The sequence below is a fragment of the Triticum dicoccoides genome, chromosome 1B, assembly GCF_002162155.2.
Source record: "Triticum dicoccoides isolate Atlit2015 ecotype Zavitan chromosome 1B, WEW_v2.0, whole genome shotgun sequence".
Taxonomy (NCBI): domain Eukaryota; kingdom Viridiplantae; phylum Streptophyta; class Magnoliopsida; order Poales; family Poaceae; genus Triticum; species Triticum dicoccoides.
The window spans coordinates 696,893,249-696,900,367 of NC_041381.1; positions in this window are offsets into that span (position 1 = coordinate 696,893,249).

Genomic DNA, 7,119 nt, shown 5'->3' on the forward strand with positions numbered 1-7,119 from the left:
TGAGGGGGCTCTAATGGAGGGGGGAGGGGCAAAGAAGAGGGGGAAGCATTGAAGAACAAGCAAGTGCAAGAGGGAGGGGAGAAAGAAAGGGGGGAAGAAGAGGGGGAGGGGGGGAAAGGTGGCAGATATTTTGGCTGGCGATTGTAGCAGTAGCGCGGGGCACCAAAGTGCGCTACTGCTATGTGTGCCAGCCAAAATATCTACTGGTACATAAAACTATCTATAGCGCTTGCTCCAAAAACACGCTACTAGTAAAAGATTACACATAGAAGAAGTAGCAGTAGCGCTTCTTGGTGGACACACGCTACTGCTATATTCTTAACAGTAGCACTTGTTAGAGTACAAACGCTGCTACTATTCTTAACAGTAGCGCTTGTTAACTTACTAGTACCGTGCCCTCTAGAAACCAACGCTACTGCTAAGTTGTACCAGTAGCGCGGTTTGTAACACACGCTATTGGTAATTATCAATAGTGTGGGCTCCAAAACACACGCTACTGGTAAACTTCTATGTATAAGCCTTTTCCTAGTAGTGGTATGGTGGACTCATATGGAATAACTTTGGGGTTTATGGAGTTTGTATGCACAAGCAGTATTCCCGCTTAGTACAAGTGAAGGCTAGCAAAAGACTGGGAAGCGACCAACTGAGAGAGCAACAACAGTCATGAACATGTATTAAAATTAATCAACACCGAGTACAAGCATGAGTAGGATATAATCCACCATGAACATAAATAACGTGAAGGCTATGTTGATTTTTGTTTCAAATACATGCATGAACATGTGCCAAGTCGAGTCACTCAATTCATTTAAAGGAGGATACCACCCTATCATACCACATCACAACCATTTTAATAGCATGTTGGCACGCAAGGTAAACCATTATAAGCTCCTAGCTAATTAAGCATGGCATAAGGAACTATAATCTCTAATTGTCATTGCAAACATGTTTATTCATAATAGGCTGAATTAGGAACGATGAACTCATCATATTTACAAAAACAAGAGAGGTCGAGTTCATACCAGCTTCTCTCATCTCAATCAGTCCATCGTATATCGTCATTATTGCCTTTCACTTGCACGACCGAACGGTGTGTATAATAATGATAGTGCACGTGCATTGGACTAAGATGGAATCTGCAAGCATTCAACTCAAGAGAGAAGACAAGGTAATATGGGCTCTAAATTAAATCAATAATCATGCATATAAGAGCCACTAAGAATTTTCATTATGGTCTTCTACTCTTGACCCCCAAAGGAAAGAAAAGAAATAAAACTATTTACACGGGAAAGCTCCCAACAAACAAAAGAAGAACGAGAAATCTTTTTGGATTTTTTTAATTATTACTACTACATGCATGGAAATTAAATTAACTAATTTTTTTGGGTTTTCTTAAGGTTTTATCTAACACACAAGAAGAAAACTAGAAAAAAAATTAAACTAGCATGGATAGTACAATGAAAGAGTATGAGGACCGACACTAGAATGAGTGTGTGAAAATGAATGTAAAGTCGGCGAGGAATACGTGTACTCCCCTAAGCTTAGGCTTTTGGCCTAAGTTGGTTTATGGCCATGGGTAGCGTGGCTGATATCCGTAGTTGTAACTGGGGTCGTACTGAGATGCAGCAGCCATTGCCTCCTGAGCTGCAGCCTGGCGGCGGGCTGCTTCCGCTCTTCTCTCGTACTCATTTGCCTCCTCCCTGGTGACGACATATCTTCGTTTTGCCTGATAATCAAAAAGGGTAGGAGCAGGGAGAGTAATATGGATAGCACGACCTCTGTCAAAGATTAGTCGATATTGGAGGAATTGTTCATTTCTCTCAAGAAAATGATGACTAACCATGGCATTATAATCTAAAAAAGCAGGAAGCAACTCCATATCATTTTCATGTATAGGTATATCAAGATAATTAGCCACACGGGTTGCATAAATTCCTCCAAAAAAAGTCTCCAGCTTAACCATTATGATGCAACCTATGTGCAACAATTGCTCCCAAGTTGTATTGTTTATCACCTAAGATAGCACTCTTGAGAACACAAAGATCAGGAACACACATATGACATGCTTCATCTTTACCGTTAATGCATCTACCAATGAAGAGAGCGAAATAATGTATAGCAGGAAAATGGATGCTCCCTATGGTAGCTTGTGCTATTTCCCTAGATTCTCCCACAGTGATACTAGCAAGAAAGTCTTTATATTCAGATTTACTAGGTTCATTAACACTTCCCCACTGCGGGAGTTTGCAAGCAGTAGTAAAATCTTCTAGGTCCATGGTATATGATTTATCATAAATATCAAACATGACAGTTTGAGAATTGCGCGAGGATGTAAATTTAAACCTTCTCACAAATGAATCAGTTAAGTACTAGTATTGAGGGCACTTGTCTTGCATGAATTCCTCAAGGTCCGCATTACACACATATGCTTCGAATTCATCATTGATACCCGCTGCAACCAAAAACGGCTTTGACGGCCATTCACAAGGCCGCACATCAGCTTCCCTTGGTGGTTTGTCGTCCAGCTCATGTATAGCGAGCCGGAGTCCTTTCTTCCTTGAAGAACCACCTTGATACATTTTCCTAAACATATTTATTTTCTGTAATATTTCTGAAATTTTTAGTAACTTCAAAATAAAAGTGAATCAAACTAAACAAGATTGATAGCAACTACTCCCATAAGTGCCTAGAGCCTATATCATGCATTAGAATTACTTGGAACCTCATAAATTTAACATGCAATCTGAAGAGCAGGGTCACCAAGGCAGCAAGAATTTGCAATGAATAAAGCACTAGAACAAAAACTAATTGGATCGTTGGAGGAGTCACATACCAAGCAGCAATCTCCCAAAGCAGTTTTGTGAATGGAGCTTTGAGCAAGGGGATCAAAAATCACAGCAAAATGAGCTAGAACTCGTGCTTGAGCTGGATGGGGATTTTTTTGGGAGGAAGATGGAGTGTGTGAGTGCAGGAATAAGTGGAGGGGAGCCACCATGGGCCCATGAGGCAGGGGGCGCACCCTGTAGGGGTGGGCGCGTCCTGGACCCTCGTGGCCAGGTGCTTGCTCCCCCTGCTATGTTCTCAGTGCCAAATATTCTCAAATATGCCAGAAAAAATCATATTAAATTGGCATGGCATTTGGAGAACTTTTATTTTCAGGATATTTTTTATTGCATGGATAATTCAGAAAACAAACAAAATATACTATTTCTACTTTATTTATTCTAAGTAACAGAAAGTAAAGAGAGGGTACAGAAGGTTGTGCCTTCTAGTTTCATCCATCTCATGATCCTCAAAAGGAATCCACTAACAAGGTTGATCAAGTCTTGTTAACAAACTCGTTCCAAATCACATGAAACCAGAGAAATTTCAATGTGGCACTAGGTTACCTCAACGGGGGTATGAACATCCCCAATAATAAGAATATCATACTTTTTCTTTGCAATAGGAAGAGGAAATTCAAAACCTCCAAATATAATTGACGGAATTTTCCCAATAGAATTTATGCTGTGAACTTGAGGTTGTTTCCTCGGAAAGTGTACCGTATGCTCATTTCCATTAACATGAAAGGTGACATTGCCTTTGTTGCAGTCAATAACAGCACCTGCAGTACTTAAAAAGGGTCTTCCAAGGATAATCGACATACTGTCGTCCTCAGGGATATCAACAATGACAAAGTCTGTTAAGATAGTAACATTCGCAACAACAACAGGCATGTCCTTACAAATGCCGACGGGTGTAGTAGTTGATTTGTCAGCCATTTGCAAAGATATCTCAGTAGGTGTCAAGTTACTTTATTCAATTAGTCTACGGTATAAGGAAAGAGGCATAACACTAACATCGGCTCCTAAATCACATAAGGCAGTTTTGACATAATTTCTTTTGATGGAGCATGGTATAGTGGGTACTCCGGGATCACCAAGTTTCTTAGGTATTCCACCCTTAAAAGTATAGTTAGCAAGCATGGTGGAGATTTCAGCTTCAAGTATTTTTCTTTTATTTGTAATGATATCTTTCATGTATTTAGCATAAGGATTTGTTTTAAGCATATCGGTTAAGCGCATGCGTAAGAAAATAGGTCTAATCATTTCAACAAAGCGCTCAAAGTCCTCATCATCCTTTTTCTTGGATGGTTTAAGAGGAAAAGGCATGGGTTTCTGAACCCATGGTTCTCTTTCCCTACCATGTTTCCTAGCAACAAAATCTCTCTTATCATAACATTGATTTCTTGATTGTGGGTTATCAAGATCAACATCAGGTTCAATTTATATATCATTGTTATTACTAGGTTGAGCATCTACATGAACATCATTATTAGCATTATCATTGGGTTCAAGTTCATCTCTGGATTGTGTTTCAGCATCAGAGATAGAAGTATCATTAGGATTCTCAGGTGTTTCTACATTAGGTTCATTAGAAGCATGCAAAGTCCCATCATTTTTCTTTTTCTTCTTTTTAGAAGAACTAGGAGCATCTAAATTATTTTTCTGAGAATCTTGTTCAATTCTCTTAGGGTGGCCTTCAGGATACAGAGGTTCCTGAGTCATTTTACCAGTTCTGGTAGCCACTGTAACAGCAAAATCATGTTTATTATTTAATTCATCAAGCAATTCATTCTGAGCCTTAAGTACTTGTTCGGCTTGAGTAGTAACCATAGAAGCATATTTGCTAAGGAGTTTAAGTTCACCTTTAACTCTAGCCATATAATCACTCAAGCGTCCTATCATGAAAGCATTACTCTTTAATTCTCTACCAACATAATCATTGAAATTTGCTTGTTTATCCATAAAGTTATCAAATTCATCCAAACATTGGCTATGAAACTTAGTAGAGGGGATTTCAACTTTATCATATCTATAGAGAGAATTTACCTTCACTATCTGTGTCGGGTTATCAAGACAATGTGTTTCTTCAACAGGCGGTATATTAAGACCATGTATTTCTTCATCCATAACATAACCCTTCGGAACAACAGGCAATTCATATCTAGGGGGAGAACCTTCATCATCACTATCATCAATATTATCAGTTTCAATAATTTCATTCTCCCTAGCTCTAGCAAGTTGTTCATCAAGAAATTCACCCAGTGGCACAGTAGTATCAAGCATAGAAGTAGTTTCATCACAAGTATCATGCATAGCAGAAGTGGCACATCAATAACATGTGACATATCAGAATTCATAGCAGTAGAAGGTTTAGGTGTCGCAAGTTTACTCATAACGGAAGGAGAATCAAGTGCAGAGCTAGATGGCAGTTCCTTACCTCCCCTCGTAGTTGAGGGATAAATTTTAGTTCTTTTATTTTTCAAGTTCTTCATAGTGATAAGCAGATATAAATCGCAAGTGACTCAAAGAATAGAGCTATGCTCCCCGGCAACGGCGCTAGAAAATAGTCTTGATAACCCACAAGTATAGGGGATCGCAACAGTTTTCGAGGGTAGAGTATTCAACCCAAATTTATTGATTCGACACAACGGGAGACAAAGAATATTCTCAAGTATTAGCAGTTGAGTTTTCAATTCAACCACACCTGGATAACTTAGTATCTACAGCAAAGTATTTAGTAGCAAAGTAGTATGATAGTAACGGTAACAGTGACAAAAGTGAAGATAGCAGTTTTGTAGTAATTGTAACAGTAGCAACGGTAAAGTAAATAAGCAAAGCACAATATGTGAAAAGCTCGTAGGCATTGGATCACTGATGGATAATTATGCCGGATGCAATTCATCATGTAATAGTTATAACATAGGGTGACACATAACTAGCTCCAGTTCATCAATGTAATGTAGGCATGTATTCCAATATAGTCATACGTGCTTATGGAAAAGAACTTGCATGACATCTTTTGTCCTACCCTCCCGTGGCAGCGGGGTCCTAATGGAAACTAAGGGATATTAAGGCCTCCTTTTAATAGAGTACCGGACCAAAGCATTAACACATAGTGAATACATGAACTCCTCAAACTACGGTCATCACCGAGAAGTATCCCGATTATTGTCACTTCGGGGTTGTCGGATCATAACACATAATAGGTGACTATAGACTTGCAAGATAGGATCAAGAACTCACATATATTCATGAACACAGAATAGGTTCAGATCTGAAATCATGGCACTCGGGCCCTAGTGACAAGCATTAAGCATAGCAAAGTCATAGCAACATCAATCTCAGAACTAGTGGATACTAGGGATCAAACCCTAACAAAACTAACTTGATTACGTGGTAAATCTCATCCAACCCATCACCGTCCAGCAAGCCTACGATGGAATTACTCACGCAGGACGGTGAGCATCATGAAATTGGTGATGGAAGATGGTTGATGATGACAACGGCGACGAATCCCCCTCTCCGAAGCCCCGAATGGACTCCGAATCAGCCCTCCCGAGAGAGATTAGGGCTTGGAGGCGGCTCCATATCATAAAACGCGATAAAACTTTCTCTCTGATTTTTTCCCCGCAAAACGGAATATATGGAGTTGGAGTTGAGGTCGGTGGAGCATCAGGGGGCCCACGAGACAAGGGGCGTGCCTAGGGGGAGGGGGCGCGCCCCCCACTCTCGTGGACAGGGTGTGGCACCCCTGGCCTTGATTCTTTCGCCAGTATTTTTTATATTTTCCAAAAGTTATCTCCATGGATTTGCAGGTAATTTCGAGAACTTTTACTTCTGCACAAAAATAACACCATGGCAGTTCTGCTGAAAACAGTGTCAGTCCGGGTTAGTTCCATTCAAATCATGCAAATTAGAGTCCAAAACAAGGGCAAAAGTGTTTGGAAAGGTAGATACATTGGAGACGTATCACTAGCCCTTTCTAAGACCACAAAACATAAATGCAGAGCACCTTTAAAGATTAAGGACTGACTAAACATTATAATTCATGGTAAAAGAGATCCAATCATAGTCACACCCAATATAAACTAATAGTAATGCATGCAAATGACAGCGGTGCTCTCCAGCGGGTGCTTTTTAATAAGAGGGTGATGACTCAACAAAAAAGTAAATAGATAGGCCCTTCGTAGAGGGAAGCAGGGATATGTAGAGGTGACACAGCTTGATTTTGAAACAAAGATAATAACATTTTGGGCAGTATACTTTCATTGTCAACATAACAACTATGAGATCT